The following is a 17716-nucleotide window of genomic DNA, read 5'->3' as shown; positions in this document are numbered from 1 at the left end:
TCTTTATCAGGGCCCACACAGCCCAGCTAACTCTCAGAGCTTACCTCCCACTACCCTCCCATCTTGCACTCTGTTCTTACCTCAATGGCTTCCTTGCTAGTCTTTGAACAAAAACAAGCCTGGACCCCAGAGTCTTTGCACTTGCCATGCTCTCTAGGGAGAACACTGAATCTTCTCCTCTTACAGTGTGCTCCTTTCTTTCCTCATAGTCTCATGATGAAATGCCATCTTGTCACTGAGGCCTTTGACACCCCAATCGCTGTCTGTCCTGCCCTGCTTTAGTTGTTATATTATTGATCACTACCTGACATGCATCAAGTTGAAATTTGTTCATTTGATTGTTGTCAGCATTTTTATTATGTGAGCAGGGATTTTATTTTCTTCTTCTTTTTTTTTTGTTGAGACAGGTCTCACTGTGTCCCCCAGACTGGAGTGCTGTGGTGTAACCATAGCTCACTGCAGGCTTGAACTCTTTGCTTCAGCCTCCTGAGTCATTGGGACTACAGGTGGATGCCACCATGCCTGCATAATTCTTAAACTTTTTGTAGATATGGGGGGTCTCACTGTGTGGCCCAGGCTGGTCTTGAACTCCTGGCCTCAAGCCATCCTCCTGCCTTGGCCTCCCAAAGTACTGGGATTACAAGTGTGAGCCACTGCACCTGGCCTATGAACAGGGACTTTTGTTCACTACAGTATCCCCAGTGCCTAAGACAGCTCTGGGCATATAGCTGGAGCTCACTAAATATTGAATGGATGAATGAATTCCTGGTCCTAATGCCCTGTATCCTCAGCTGGAACTTGCCCCATAAAGCTGTAGGTGGTGATGGGGATGCCAATAAAAACAAACTATTGAGATGGTCAAGGCTTTTTAGAGAAGAAGTGAATGTAGGAGAAGTATTATTTAAAAACTAAGGGAAAAGAAAATAAGCAGAAAGTGATCCTGGATAGCGCTCACCCATTCACTGAACCGAAGCCAGGCCATATCTGTTCTCTGCAGTTGCTGAAATCTGGTTCTTGTCACAAACCGACCTAGACATCTATTTTGATACACATATTATATGTCTCTTGGCATGCAGAGTACTCATATCATTTACTAGATTTATTGAAATGATGGAAAGTGGTGTGAAATGCCTCCTGCCATATGGGAAAAGAGGTGAAAATGCTGACATTTGGCTTTTAGCCAATTTCACAAAAGTTTAGAGTTTCAGACTTTTTTTCTCCTCCTGGGTGTGGTGACTCCGTCTTATCAAACTTCTATTCTCTGAGTAGCCATAAAGACACGTCTGTGCATCTGGTGGTATTTTAATATTCAAAGAACCATATTCTTATGAGCATAGAAACTGACATTTTGGTCCAGCTGTTACAAGAAGAATTGAAAAGACTTTTTTAAATTTTTTATTTTTTATTTTTTATTTTTGAGACGGAGTCTTGAAAGACTTTCTTTGCCCTGCTAAGTGCCTGCATTCCCATATTTCACTTTAATTAGCTTTGGTGAGTAGGAATATGCTTGGAGAAAATGGATCCATTTGATATACTAACCATTGAGCCCCACTATGTGCCCAGCCTGGGCCCAGCACGGGGAGTATGGTCAGAGCAGTCTCTGTCTCCACCACTCACCTGTCTTTTAACTTTAGACAAGTCACTGACCTCTGTAAGCCTCACCACCCTATCTGCTAGCCCCTCTTCCAGCCACCATCATCTGTCGCCTCCCTTGTAGGAGCCTCCTAGCTGATCTCCCCTGGTCTTCCGGTTTCCTCAACTGTAAGTCAAGACTGAATAGGACCTTCCACATGGGGTTGTAAAGGTTAGATGAGCTGCTCCATGAATGTGCTTTAGCGTGGTGCTAGCACAGAAATCCTCTGTAAAATTTTACTGGAGATTATCATTACTTTTCCTTATGATTATAGCTCATGGTTCAGTGGGCCTCTTATTGGGAGTTGAAAGATCTTTTCCCCTTAATTGTACTTCTTTTCTAGATTCTATTTTTGATTTAAGTGAGTCTTTTTGGCTAGAGAACTAGTCATTCTAAACTGCATATTATGCATGTTTTTAGATGGTGCTTGCACCTAAAAGCCAGCCTGGCAGGGATGTGGTCAAAATACATCCCAATGTCGTGTAATTGCCCTGTAATATACAAACATGGCTTTTGGTGTTACTGAATCAAGAACATCCAAATTATCTTGCAAATACTGTCATGAGGTCAGATCAACAGAAATAAACAACTCCTCCTCAAACCCATACATATCTCACCTCACAGCCCCTGTATACAGCTCCCATATTCATGGAGAAGACATGGTCCCAGCCCTCAGGGAATTTAGGTTCAAATAGAGATGACAGCCAATAAACAAGGAAGTGTGCATTGTACGTGCGTGTGTGTGATTAATGCAATGAAGGAAAAGAACATAGTGAACAAATGCTATCTTTCAAGAAGACTCAACATATTTCAGTTGTGTTTAAACAACTGGGAGTTTAGACAATCTTCCAAAACTCATCACACACCTTTCCATAATGCCCAGTAGTTTTAAGTAGTTTCTTCAGAGATAACCTCCTTTAAATACCCACTCTGATCCCTTAAATAAAATAAGGCTCACAGGACTGGAGCTGTCTGAGACTCCAACTATAATCTTTTCCCTTCCAAGGGAAATGGGAAAGAAATATATATGCCCTTTTCTCAAAAACATGTTTATTGAACACCTATGATAGGTACAGCATACATGGTATTGCTCCCATGCTGGGAATATCTACGTGATCACAGCCTCTGCTCCAGAGGGTTCTGAGAATTAGTCCACTGCCAACAGGCTTTGCAGAAGATAATCACACACATGGCTTTCATTCCTTTGCTTACCTGTCCTCATGTGGTGTTTCACGTTTGTTTACTATCTGGCAGATACTTTCAGCATTCTGTTTGCAGAGGTAACTGTGTATGGCAGGAAAATGTCCTAGTTAGCCTGTAACAAGAGTCTGTAATTCTTCCAGAAAAAAATTCTGTTAATGTTGAGATGAATATTATAGGTAATTAGAAGCATATACTCATCACAAAATGAAACTGACTGTAGATTGCAGACAGTAATCATTTGTGAAGAATAATGCAGTTTTGCCTCATTTGTGCAGATAGCATCGATGGGTGATGAGATTTTCCATGTATGTGTTGTAGGATTATCCTAAGACTTCAGGTCCAAAATATTCATCTTGACCACTTTAGATGAAATGATTTTAAAGATGTGATTTTGTGTTTCTTGCCATTTTTACACCTAGTGACTAAACATATTTTATCTTCTTTTTGGTGACTCAGAGTCCTCACCATGAGCATGAATAATTTTACTGTGCTACAGATAAACAATGACATCAGGGCCTGTTGAGTTATGAGCTGCACTGGGAAAATTCCTAAGTAAATGGTCTCACGGCCTTAGATTTATTGAGCCTTTACAACTTTTCTAATTCTTCCCTAAATGTCAGGTTTTTACTTATGACTATCTTGTGTTTGTCTCTAGGAACCATTTCCCACCCTCAACCTTTTATTCAAGGAGTACGTTTTGAGCATTCGCTGTGTGGCAGGGCTTGCTTCTATAACGCAGAAAAGACAGTTAGATGGAGACCACAGTATAGAGGGCCTACTCGCATGGAGCATACCTGCTGGCAGGAGAGTCAAACAGCAAACAAGCCACAGTTAAGCAAAATAATTCTCCTTTGCTTTGGTCTGGGGCAGTGAATAATCACACTTATGAGGGCTAAACCTAAATTAAGAATAAATAGGATCTAGGGCAGGTGGCTCATGTCTATAATCCCAGCACTTTGGGAGGCTGAGGCGGGCATATCAGTTGAGGCCAGGAGTTCGAGAGCAGCCAGTTCAACGTGGTGAAACCCTGTCTCTACTAAAAACACAAAAATTAGTGGGGCGTGGTGGCATGCACCTGTTGTCCCAGCTACTTGGGAGGCTGAGGCAAGAAGATCACTTGAACCTGGGAGACAGAGGTTGCAGTGAGCCGAGATGGTGCCACTGCACTCCAGCCTGGGTGATGGAGCAAGAATCCGTCTCAATTTTTAAAAATAAATAAATAAATAAAATAAGAATAGCTAGGATCCAAGAACCTTGTATGCTCAGAGTCCATTTCTGTTCACTTCTTAGCAACTCCCAAGCAATGGGACTATCCACTTCATGGCTCTTCAGAAATGCAGAGCTTTGGTATTTCCACAGAATACTGAACATAATATTGAAAATGGCTCAAAGTCACTAGAAACAAACGGCCCTTTGCCTGCAACTTAAAGTTGAGGACAACATGGCATCTGAGAGGCTACAGAATTCAAATTCTAGCCATGATTTGCCTTCATCCCCAGATTTTGGTATCTAACTGCCAAGCCCACCTCTTGACATACATGTCTCATGGCATCTGACACATAACACTTGATTCCACCCCCAATATTGCTTTTACCTTCCCCAACCTTGGCAATAGCACTATAATCTTCCAAAAATCAAGAAATCATTCTCAAGTTCTATTTCTCAGCCCCTGCTCACCCAGCCCTATCCTACATCCAGTTAATGAGTGAAGCCTATGGATTAAAACAACAACAACAACCACATATATCCTGAGTCTGAATCAGATAATGACTCCCCCTGCTTGAGATCTACAGGGCCTTGTTGTGCTCTTAGAGAACAATACCAGCTTCCCACAGTGGTTTCAAGGCCTGATATGATCCATTTCCTGTTGAAGGTTTTATTCCCCTCTCCCCATGATTACTTTCATCATTCCTTAAGCAAAACTTTCCAAATACAGCACTGAACGAGATGGAAAGGAACAGTATCTTCCCAGCTGAGTAAAGTCCTTCTTTTCCGTTGATACCTTCCTTATAAAACAATGAGGAACAAACTCTCAGAACAGGGACTATGCCAGTGAGAGTTCAGATGCTGCAATTTTAGATTATTCCCCAGCTTTCTGCTTTGTAAATTTGTAAATTTAAAACAGTGTTTTGTAAATTTAAAAATAAGCACAGACCACAACTGGTGATACACCTTTCTTTATGAATGAAACAGGGACCATCCCTTCATTTTATGAGATATTTTTGGAATATTGTCACAACCAACCAATCAACTAATGAATACTTGATATGTGCCTACTATATGCAGGATATTTTGTGCAAGAATTTTAAGACATGGCCACTGCCTTTTGAGGTTATTACAATTTAGGTGAAAGACACATATCCATAGAAAGTTAATAAAAAGCAATATAGAATTAATAACATATCATTTTGTAGGCAATGACCTAAAGCACTTGAACTCCTAAGGGTCCCTCCAAGTCCATGATTTGCTGCTCTGTTTTAGGCACTGAATGAGTGATATAGATTTGTGTGCCTCAATCTTTAAAGTGCAAAGAATGCCTGTTAAGATATAGATTCAGATTTAATGGGTCTAAGTGGGGCCCTAGTACTTATAGTTCCAAGAGATTCCCAGGTGATGGCAATGCTGTTGGGATGAGGACCACAATTTGCATTGCAACAGGATAGAAAAATGCTACTTAAAGTGCAGTCACCAAATTCCCAGGCCCCTCTCCAGACCCCACTGAATCTGAATCCATGGGAATGGGCTCATGAATGGTGTTTTAACAAATTCTCCAGGTAATTTTTATACATTCTAAAGACTGAGAAGCACTGGTACAGAGATTAAGTGCTGTGAGGGCCAGATGCATTGAGTTCTGGATACATGTACTTTTCGCCAGCAAATAGTCCCCAGGGTGACATCAGGTCTTGGCCTTTTTCAGGGACTGTCAATTCAGTACCAAGTGGCCTGGCTCAACTTTTCCAACATAAGCAGCCAGAAGACTGGCCAGGAGCTGTAACTAGAGACTAACACACCCCAACATGTTTTTAGGAACAGATTGAATCAGGCCAGAAAGGAACCGTGATTTAGCCAGATTAATGGCTATTCTTATTGTAATACTCATGAAGAACAGAGACTTTGTAATGGGTTTAGCAGATGTGGACATCTTAATGCCAGAGAGTCTCCCTGCCTAAAAGGGAATTGCAATCATCCAATATGTTTTCCCATCCTCTGGACTGAGATTGAGTTGTCACAGGCTCCCAGACACTGCTCCAGGCACCCCAGATGGTACTGGCTGACACACTCCGAGCATGTCATTATGAACACATGCAAACCACATGAGAGTCACTAGCTTCTGCATTAAATGCATGGTACTACCTCTACCCTCAAGGTCCCTAGGACACTGCTGGGAAAAGGAGGGGTAAGTGGGACCCCAGGTGCTGGGAGGTCTTGGGAAATTGAGGACCCGTGGGAAACCCTTAGGGAGAGGAAGCCAAGCAGACATTGGAGGATTCCTCTAACAATGAGTTAAATGTGACAGAAAAATATATTCAAGTTCTGGCACTTTCTTCCTCTTTCTCTTTTAATTTCAATACTGTTTGACTATTTGGCTTAGGAAGCATATTTTTGGGATCAGGGTAGTACCACTAAATTTTCATTCTATCAGATAATTTAAAAATTATTTTACTTAGTTATTTTGCCAGTAGCATAATGAGTTTGTCCAGCTAGCAAGAAAACAAAGGCAAATGCTAACTTGGAATTGATAAATTCCTTGGATAGTTTTCTTTATTTCACAAATCTAAGAACCTTATTAATCAAGACTTGTCACTGACTCTGGTTTTAGAAGTTGAGCCCACCAGAATCCAGTTCTAAAAGATAGAAAATCAGTATGTCTGCACCAGGCCAGCATTATCCTGATGCCTTGCATTGAAGAGAAGCCCTTTCTGTTGTTCCCAAACTCAAAACACAATCAAAAACAACAAACAAAAACAAAAAGAAACCAAAAGCCGCCACCAATGTGATTTCAGTGGAGTCAGAAGACTTTGTTCTCCCCATTTCCTCTTCTACTTACTGGCTGGCTATGAATCCTACAGTGGGAGCTTCATTCTGAAGCTCTGAATTCCAGCAAGACACAAATAGCAGTAGGATGGGCAACACTTTTAAATGTGCCCATTTAAATGTCCCAAAAAGTGAAGCATTTTGCCAGGAAAAGGGAGAATTCACAAAGGCCCTGGGAGCCCACAGTGGGTGCACCATTAGAGAAAATAGGGCACAGAAGTCTTGAGACAGTTTTTCTATTTCCAGCTTGTTGCTGGGAAGATGTATTAGGAAAGTTGATTCTCATAAGAGTGAAGTTTCTCCATCTGACAGATCATGATCATTCTTACCCTACATCTTATCATTCCCTCCAAGGCTACTGAGAGAATAGAATGAAATGATGGTTTGAAATGATTTTGAAAATCTGAGAGTCTTCTACAAATATGAACTATTGTTTTCTAAGGTAATTTCCTGGTCTTGTATAAAGTAGAGCTGACCTTCCAGGGATACCGGGTACCAATAAATACACTGGAAGTGAGCTGAAATTCTTTTAAAAAGAAGAGTGATTTTTAGCAAGGCATGGTGGTGTGCCCCTGTAGTCCCAGCTACTCCAGAGGCTAAAGAGGGAGAATTACTTAAACCCAGGAGTTTGAGGCTGCAGTGAGCTATGATTTCACCACTGCACTCTAGCCTGGGCATCAGAGCAAGAACCCGTCTCTAATACAAATAAATAAATAAATAAATAAATAGAAGAGTTGTCTATAAACAGTGCATGCATTTTTAGGAAGTCTCATCTTTTTTATGATGCAACAAAACACAGTGATGAATCTGCTAGACAGTAATCCAGGAAGTTGAGTGACTGTGTATGTTTGCAGTATCAGATGCTTAAGATAGGAGACACTTTAAGGCTCAACCATAGAAACCCAACCTCTTGAGTTATTTTGATTTATTTGAACCTTCACTTTTATGCTCTCTGAACTAGCTAACCTTTCCAGAACTTCACTGCATGCAAAAAGCTTCTGTTTTAAATTGTTCCTTAAATTATTTCAGGTGTTAGATTCAGAGGGCGACAGCCTTGGAAATAATAAAGATTAGAAAGAAAAGTCTTTGAATATGTCAGTCATTGATCCCCAGAGTTTGTGAAGATGAATTTATTAGACTCCAAATCTCCCCAATCAGGCTGTGGATTATCTGGACAATCAGAGGACCGGGGATGAACAGTACAGGAAGCATGTCTAACAGAAAGATGTTTCCACCTGGAAAAATGGCTCAGTTCCAACCCTATTCCTCGTGGACTTGTTAATTGGATTTGTTCTTCCAGTTAAGGCAAATCAGCATATATTCTAGTTAGTGGTTCCAGGCACTGCAAAATTGGAATTCTGCTCAAGGAAAGGTGGCCAAGAAATAAAGGCACTTTCTCAAGAGGTTTAGTCCTAATGGACTGAAAGAATATTTACATGTTAAACAGAGCCAGAAAGGAAAGTGAAAGTTCTATATGTCTAAATTTCACTTCTTGGGATGGGAGATTCAGATGCAATGTATTTAAGCATTTCACTTACCAAAAAGCCATTGGGTTAGGTAGTCCTTTGGAGAAAATGCATGCATACAAAGTTGTGTGGCCGCAAATCCAGCAGCTCATGTCCCATCTGAACACTATAGTAATATAATAATCTTCATAGATAAATCATAATGCTGTCTGACTTATTAGAAGATGGTGCTACTGGCATTGCCATTAGTGAGTGCAGGTGTGCTACAAGATCCCTGTAATGAAGAGTTCTTTCCACACTGGATGTGTGAAGACTGTTCTTCAATTTGCAGCTGTAGCTATTATTGCACAGCCAGTGCAGCTGTTGAATTAAAGTGTGTCTGGGGTTGCATACTGCTTGAGAGGAATCATCTCCTCCTGATGAGCCTGACAGGACCTGGGGAAGGTTTAAAAAAAAAAAAAAAGGCAGGGATATGAGGTAGCCAGCTTAGGTCTGCTGCTCTCCACCAGCAATCAAACTCAAAAGGCTACGGAGCTAAATGCAACATGGAATCTTAGATTGGATGCTAGAATAGAAAAGGTGCTTTTAAGGTAGAAATGGTAAAATCAGAATAAAGTCTGTAGTTTAGTTAATAGTATTATACTGGTGTTAATTGCTTAGTTTTGGCAAATACACTACGGCTATGTAAGATGTTAACATTAGGGGAGCTGAGTAAAGAGTATATGGGAAATATCTGAATTATCTTTGCAATTTTTCTGTAAATCTAAAATTCCTGTAAAAATGTTTAAAATATTTGGAACAGTCTATGGCAGCTAGCGTGTAATATGGAGGAGTGAAGTGGGCCAGGTTGGGCCCATCACAAACTGGTCAGCTCTTGTCCTATCTAGAGAATGCCCAACTGCTCACCTCTAGCCCATTGTTGCCATGTGGGAAATGCAGGCACTAGCTTTATAGATTTTCTCACTTTTTTGAGCTGATTTAAAAGTGTGTGTGTATGATTCTGATTTTAAAACAGCAACTCAAACATTTAAAAACCCCATTAAGGATGAAGAAAATACAGCTACTCTGTGAATAGCAAATGGCCCATGTTCATGATTTCTCTTCTAGACATCACAGTGGTGAGTGTGCAAGAGAATTATTCTAGAAAACTCAGATTCCTAAGTGCCAACCTTGGAGGTTATAATTAGGTAGAGGTAGGGTCAAACCCAGAATTCTGCATTTTTAACACACCTCTTGGGTGATTTTGACACATGAGGTTCATAGATTTCACTCTGAGTAACACTCCTTTTAAAGAGGTGGATTCCTCTTTCCCCAGCTTCATCATTCTCTTTAATTCAACATCTTATTCTTTCTCTCATCATCAGTGATGCAACCTCAAAGCCAGTGTTAAAATCTAGGTCCAGGGCTAGGCTGTTCGATATATGGATAATGGGAAGTCAAAAAGTGAGGTTCTAACTATAAAATATACACAGGATTTCAAAGACTTAGTACAAACTTAAAAATGTAAAATCTCAGGATAAATGTTTACTATTGCTTAAATGTTGAAATGGTAATATTTGACATATTATGTTAAACAAAATATACTACTAAAATTCATTTCACTTGCTACTAGAAAATACAGCTCACATTTGTGACTCATATTTCTATTGGATGACACTTGTCTAAGAACCTTTGGTGAAGTGTTGTTTTCCCCTCAGAACTCAGTGTACAGTAGCAAAAGGAGTGCTTGATGTTTAAAGTCCCTAGTTCTGCCCAAATCACCAGGACCAGAAATTTCACACGGCATTTGGGGAAAATGAACACTTTAAGCTTCGGCATCCCCCTCTCAGCAGCAGGCTGAGATGTGCAGCCCTCAGTTTCTTGGGTATCTCTCTCTCTGCCATCAGAAGCATGACTCAAAGACATTCACATAATTAATATGTCACAGGAGGATTGGACAAGAGCAGTTTACCAAAGGTGCTGTTTCCAAGAGATACAAGGAAATCTACAAACTTTTAGATATTAAGTGGGCACAGATTAAGGCAATGTACTTGTTCTAATCTCAGATTAAGAAATAGTATTTTTAGTAGACACTTATAATGAAAGGTTTTGGGAAATTTTCAGACTGACGTTGGAGTCATTTAGTTAAGAGGAGACACCAAAACATGGACACACAGACAGGATAGAAATCCTACCGTGAAAATAACAAGGGAGGACTGTGAGATCCCACTAGTCATTTGGGTTGAGCAGAACGTCTCAAACTCTGTTTTCCACCTCATCCATTTATCAGATTTCCAAATGTATTATATGAGCACTTTCACTTATTTATTTTTCATTTGTAAAAGTATTTGTTATATATATTTAAGGTGTACGTGTTCTGATATACTTATAAGTATACTTATAAGACTGTAGTGATTACTACAGTCAAGCAAATCAACACACCTATCATCTCATATAGTTATCTTTCTTTTTTCTGTTTTTATTTGTGGTAAGTACCTAAAATCTACTCTCTTGGCAAATTCCCAGACTACAATACAATGTTACTAACTGTAACCTTCATTCTGTACATTAAATCTCTAGATTCATTTATCTTTCATAACTGCCACTTTGCACATTTTGATCTACCTGTTTGTTCTCATTTCCCCTCACCCCTGGTAACTCCTGTTTCACTCCTTGTTTCTATGCCTTTAGTGGCTTAAGATTCCATATATGAGTGACATCATACAGTATTTTTCGTTTTGTGTCTAGCTTACTTCACTTGGCATAATGTCCTGTAGTTTCATCCATGTTGTTGCAAATGGCAATATCTCCTTTTTAAAGGCTGAAAAATATTCTCTCTCTCTCTCTCTCTCTCTCTCACACACACACACACACACACACACACGAGAATTTGTTTTATCCATTCATCCATCGATAGACACTTAGGTTGCTTCCATCTCTTGGCTATTGTGAATAGTGCTGCAGTGAACATGGGAGTGCAGATATCTTTATTTGGTGGTGATTTCATTTCCTTTGGGTATATACCCAGAATAATTGCTGGGTCATATGGTAGTTCTATTAATTTTTTTAGGAACCTGCATACTATTTGCCACAACAGCTACACCAACCTACATTTCCACCAACAGTGTACTAGGGTTTCCCTTCTCTCCACATCCTCATCAACACTTGCTATTTCTGGTGTTTTTGATAAAGCCATCCTTAGAGATGTGAGATGATATTCTCACTGAAGTTTTGATTTGTATTTCTCTGATAATTAGTAATGCTGAGCACCTTTCCACATACCTTTTGGCCATTTTTATGCCTTCTTTGGAGAAATATCTATTCAGGTCCTTTGCTCATGTTTAAAAATAGGGTTATTTGGGGGTGTTTCTTGCTGTTGAGCTGTGTAAGTTTCTTACGTATTTTGGATATTAACCTCTTACAAGCTATATGCTTCACAAATATTTTCTCCCAATTCATAGGCTGCCTTTTTATTTTGTTGATAGTTTCCTTTGTTGTACAGGAACTTTTTACACAACAGCTTTACAGAAGTTCTTTAAAAATGTGTACATGCTTCAAGAGAAATTTTGTTCATGTGTTTGATTCATTTATACTTGACTAATCAAAATGCCATTTTGTAAGAACCATTTGATGTCCAAAAATACGCCTGATCTCCATTTATAATTTCATTTTCTTTCAACCTGAAGGTCCTCTTGTGTCTATACAGAAACCTTGTATTCAGGCCAGAACCCACACAGTTCAAGTAGTTTTACAACTTGGCAAGATGAACTTTACTGATTCCGTTTTAACAGCTGCCCCAGAATCTACATCTACCTGCTCATTCTTTTGGAGATCCTTCTTTTGGTTTCACCTGCCTGAGTCATGTGTATTGATCTTTGTTGATTTTTTTAAAAGAAATGTCTGCATTCAGCATCTCCTTTCCTTTGGCAATTATTTATCTCTTCTCTGTTTCAACACTTTGTCAGCAGGCCTCCAATCCCCAACCTCTGCTTTGGGTTTCCAAAGATCTTGCCATTCTCTGCTCCCATGCACTGTCCACCTCTCATCAAGTTCAGCCTTCCTTTCAAGTAAAACCCCCCACTTGCAAATGTCTGCCGTTAGTCCAGGGTAAAGCCTTTCCTACCGCCTTGCTTTGATTCCCAAGGTTTTGCAAGTGCCTTTCAGATTGTTCTTCCTTCTTTCCCCTCCATTCTATCTGTGAGTAGTTCAGGTATGGAAAATCTACAGATGCATCATCTTTCCGATCAGTAATATTACACTCCTGTAGCCATTAACACCCCTGTAGAAAGGGTTGCATGTTATTAAAACAGAGATGGGCTAGGACATTTACCCACTTGGCCCCAATTCAAAAGATTATTTAGGACTATTCAAAACCAATGGACCTGGCAGCACATTCTAGTAGAACTATTCACAGCTCTGCCTCTTACTTTTGATTTGTTAATGAGCAGGAAATAAACAATATGCCAATAATAAGGCTTTAATGACTTTGCAACATGTGAACTTTTCAGCAAGTGTCATTTTTATAAGATAGAACTATGTGCAGTCTATATATTCCAAGTCAGAGCTGATGGTTTTCACAGACACCTGACTACCCATTTGTCTTCAGGATTCCCATCTTTTACCACCTTGGTCCATTCAGTTTCCTAGCCTCCCTCTTCAGACAAAGATTTTCCCAAGATGCTTGGCACTCCCCACACCTCAGCGTGCTTCTTGGGCCCAGACCCACATGGGAGATCCCAAACCCTGTGAAAATAAATACAATTTGCATCTTGCTCCTTTGGGATCTTCCTTTGGTGAGATGAGAGCTATCTGAGACTAAGAGTCAGAACATGAAGTAGTGAGGCTTCCAAAAGTAACACATTCTGAAAGAAGACAGGTGCATTAGAACCATAAAATAAGGAGCAAAATGGACTAAAAACTAGACATTAGAAGAGAGAGAAGATAAATACATCAGAGACCTAGGTTAAATAGAATTGCTATAACTGAGCATGAAATTAAACCCTAAGCCTCATAGCAATCACAGGAAAAGGGGAAATATGTTTAGCTTTATGGTTTTCAGTATCTGGTAAGAGAAGCTTATAAATTCTTTGGTAGTGACTTGTTATTTTCCTGACAATAAATTCTTTGAGGGAGGTTTTCGTTGGGTTGATTTTTACATAAATGACAATATAGACTAAAAAGTGGCTTACAAAAGATGTAGAAATGATTTTCATGCAGCCATTTATTACACTGACCTGCAATAAACACTGAGGGCAAGCTGTTTATTAAATCATAACTCTGAAGATATTTCTTTGGGAGTTTAGACCCATAACTTCCTGGTGATTTATCTTGACATACAGAGAGACTTCAAAGGGCCTAGAGAAATGGTGGTTAGCATGACTCAGAGATGCTCACTCTTGAGACTTAGTTGTTTGTATTGTTTGCTAGGCAGAAGCAGGAGCCCAGTCCATGTGTTTGACAGCAAAGTGAGCCATATATTCTGATGGCAGATATCAACACTGAAATTTTATCATTAGATGATATGGTTTGAATGCATTCCCTCCAAAATTCAGGTATTGCCAATGTGATAGTATTAAGAGGTGAAGCCTTTAAGAGGTGATGAGGTCATGAGGGCTCCTCCCTAGTGAATGGGATTAGGTGCCCTTATAAAGGTACTTGAAGAAGGGTGTTCACTCCCTCTTGCCCTTGTATCTTATGTTATGTGAAGACACAGCAAGAAGGTCCACACAAGATGCCAATGACTTGGTCTTGGACTTCCCAGACTCCAGGACTTTGAGAAATAAATTTCTGTTCTTCCTAAGCTACCCAATCTGTGGTATTCTGTTATGGCAGCACTAACAGACTAAGATATGAGATAAACATTTATCTGGAAAGTAGGACTACCCTACCTTTCCCAGGTTCTAGGCTAAAAATCTCATATACTTATATACTTAGGGCCAGAATTTATTGTGTGTAAATAATTACCTGAATAGTTATTAAAGCTTGAAATTTCCCACAAAGTTGAGGCAACTTTGGTCCAGAAACTTTTAAAGGCAGGAATAACCTGTGGGCATAAAATAATCTACCTATGGCACACTCTAAGATAGTATTTTGAATTGCTCTTCTTCTGAGAGGCTACAAAATGTAGCCTCATTTATTTTTTGTGTCTGTCGGATGGAGACCTCTTTAGCAACAGAAATGGTTAATAGTTGCCTGGAGAAAGCTAATCTGCAAGGTCCAACAGAAACTCAATGACAAAACATTAGGCCAAATCACGTCTTTCCTTTGAAATCATGGTCCCGAAGAAAGGGTTAGCATCAAAGAGGAGCTTTCTAGCTGTTATTTTAACTTGTAAAGATTCTAATCCCTAGGTGGCACTGGTTGGTATTAACCTGATACAGGGTGTTGGTCACTAGCAACCTCCACTGCTTGAGCATGGATGTGTTGGGGAGCTTGTCACTACCCATCAGCAAGCAGGCTGCATGCCAGGAGCCAGCCTCTGACAATGGCAACAATCACCAAGGCTCAGGAGTGAGGTGGCATCAAAACCACAGGGCTCCAGTGTGAGGCCTTGAATCTGGTTACTTCACTACACAGGTTAAGCCAGGTGCCAAATAAGTTGCCTGTACCTAGAATGGGCAAGTGAATATATTTGTAGAGTAAATAAATGGATGAATGCCACTGAGTATAAGGTCAGCAAAAAACTCTGGGTCTGGAGCCAGCTGTCTCACACCTTGATAACCATGCTGAGAGGAAACAGGACATGTCCCATGACTCCAGCAGGCTTGGATGCACATAATACAATTGGACTCTTGATTCTTGGCATCTGATCTGAGAACCTTGAGATCCTCATGACAAAACAAGAGATGATGGGAGGCCCAAACCAGTTGGTAGAACTGTGTACAGGTCAGATGAGGTTGAGGCCCTTCTGTTTGTAGGACTAGATGAAGGCAATAGCACTTTCCCATCCACTTTCTTTTCCCCGAGTGCTCTCCTTGCCCTATTTTGGGCATTTCCCCACCTACGCTTTCAGTCATAAGTCACGTAAACAAAGAGAGGTGAGTGAGAATCTTCCAGGCCAGTGGTTCTCTGAGCTTTAAAAATATACCAATGCTGAGCCCATCCCAGAGATTCAGATTTAATTGGCTGGAGGAACCCCAGGGAGTGGTATTTTTCACAGGTTCCCTAGATGATTTTCAAGTGCAGCTGGGGTTGATAGCACCATCCTGGCCAGATATTAATCCCTCTCCCCTCCAGCACATACTTACTTCTTAATGTGAATAGTTAAGATGTATAAGAGCCATCTCCTTTCCTTCCTTTAAAGAATTGGAAGGGTTATTTTCTCACATATTCACTTTTAAGTACAGTTGTCCCTCGATATCTTCAGAGGATTGGTTCCACGATGCCCGTGCAGATACCAAAATCTGAGGATGCTCAAGTCCCTTATATAAAATGGTATATGATGGGCATATCACCTATGCACCTTTTCCCATATGTTTTAAATCATCTCTAGATTACATATAATACCTAATACAATGTAAAGGCAGCTATTTGTATAGCTTTTACTTGTATTTTTTATTTTTATTTTTATTTATTTAAGACGAAGTCTTCCTCTGTTGCCCAGGCTGGAGTGCAGTGGCATGATCTCGGCTCACTCCAACCTCCACCTTCTGGGTTCGAGTGATTCTCCTGCCCCAGCCTTCTAAAGTAGCTGGGATTACAGGCATGTGCCACCATGCCCAGCTAATTTTTGTATTATTAGTAGAGACAGGGTTTTGCCATGTTGACCAGGCTGGTTTTGAACTCCCGACCTAAGGTGATCCACCTGCCTCAGCCTACCAAAGTGCTGGGATTACAGGCATGAGCCATTGTACCTGGAATATTTTTAAAAAATATTTTTGATCTGTGGTTGAACGTGTGGATGCAGAACCTACGGATATGGATGGCAGACTGTGTTGCAGAAGACTGCTTATCCAAAACGATGAGGTCTGAATTAATTGCTATTAAGGATATTCCTTGTGTTTAGGGAGCATAAGATCAAAAACACCCTATGATTTTATAAAGATGTTTTTATGTAAGATTTTTGCACAATGATATAAATTAGTGCTTTAAACCAATTGTTACCCATCCCCAAGCAAAAACAGCTGCAACTAATAAGTAACCAATGACTAAAAAATTAAAAAGAAAAGCAATGAAAGTTCATGAGCAATCAGTAAGATTGCTATGACATCACCATGGATTCAACCATGACCCTGCTAACCCCACTGACTTGGCCTGTGGATCACACTATCACCCCATAGCAGACATGGCATGGAATCATCCCTAATTATTTCAAAATGGCAAGATCACTTTTTTAAAAGGATTGAGCCTTTTAAAACTTTTTAGAACCTTTCTGTGATTTGCATGCTTTTTGAGATCAGACTCTCAGATCTTATATTGTTTTTCAAGGCAAATTGAAGTGAGGAGTGGGCTACTTCTCCTTAGCAGTGGTGAAAAGGGGAATTGGGATACTAATTAAGATATTTCCCTATTTTTTATGTGTGATTATATTCCCACTCTGTCTTCATTTTCCCCAAAGTGAATAGTCTTCAGTCTTTTTGTTTGTTGAAAACCTTTCATGTGCAATTGTGTTATCATTGAAGATCTTCTCTAAATGTGTTAAAGAGAGGAAAATTGGCAGTAATGTTTCTCAATTGATATTTCCAAACAATACAATTTTAAAAATACATTCAAAGCAAGAAATGTGTACCTGCACTAGTAACATGAACTCTATCCATGATATTTTGGATGGATTCATTCAAAAGATGTAAGATGGAAATAACACCCATCTTCTTTTATAGCTGTAGGACATTATTGAGTTCCTCAATGTGTTATTTTTACATGAGAGGTTTTCAGAGAAAGAATGCAACCTTCCTCAAGCATATTCAGGAAAAGCTGTTAATCCATGTCTGGTCCTTGTCCTGCAGCCCTGCAACCCTCTTTGCTCCCCACCTACAGTATCCATGCAATGATGAGCTAACATCCCCAGCTCTCGCATCCAGTGCATCACTGGTTGGTGGGCAAAACTTCCTCTTGTGATTCAATTTTAATAACTATAATTCCACCTTACTCCTCTTATCTGAATGTGGCAGAGATGGGCTAGCTGGCCAGCAAACCTGTTTCTTCTTCCTCCTGGACACTTAGCTGGTGGACACAAGTAGATTTGCTGAGTTAATGTGGCCACGTGGTCAATTCCTGATCAGTGGATTTTAGGCAGAAGTGATAAGGGTCCCTTCCAGCCCTGGTCCATTAAAAACCTCCTACATGTGATCCTCCATGCTTTCCTCTTGTAAGTTACACTTGATGGGAAAGCCACAAGATGAAAGGAGCCTCGGTCACTGGGTAACTGAGTCACCCCTTAAAAAGAGGTGCTTATTAATCA

This window comes from Pongo pygmaeus, chromosome 4 (genome assembly GCF_028885625.2).
Source record: "Pongo pygmaeus isolate AG05252 chromosome 4, NHGRI_mPonPyg2-v2.0_pri, whole genome shotgun sequence".
Lineage (NCBI taxonomy): Eukaryota > Metazoa > Chordata > Mammalia > Primates > Hominidae > Pongo > Pongo pygmaeus.
Note: the sequence above shows the minus strand (reverse complement) of the source record.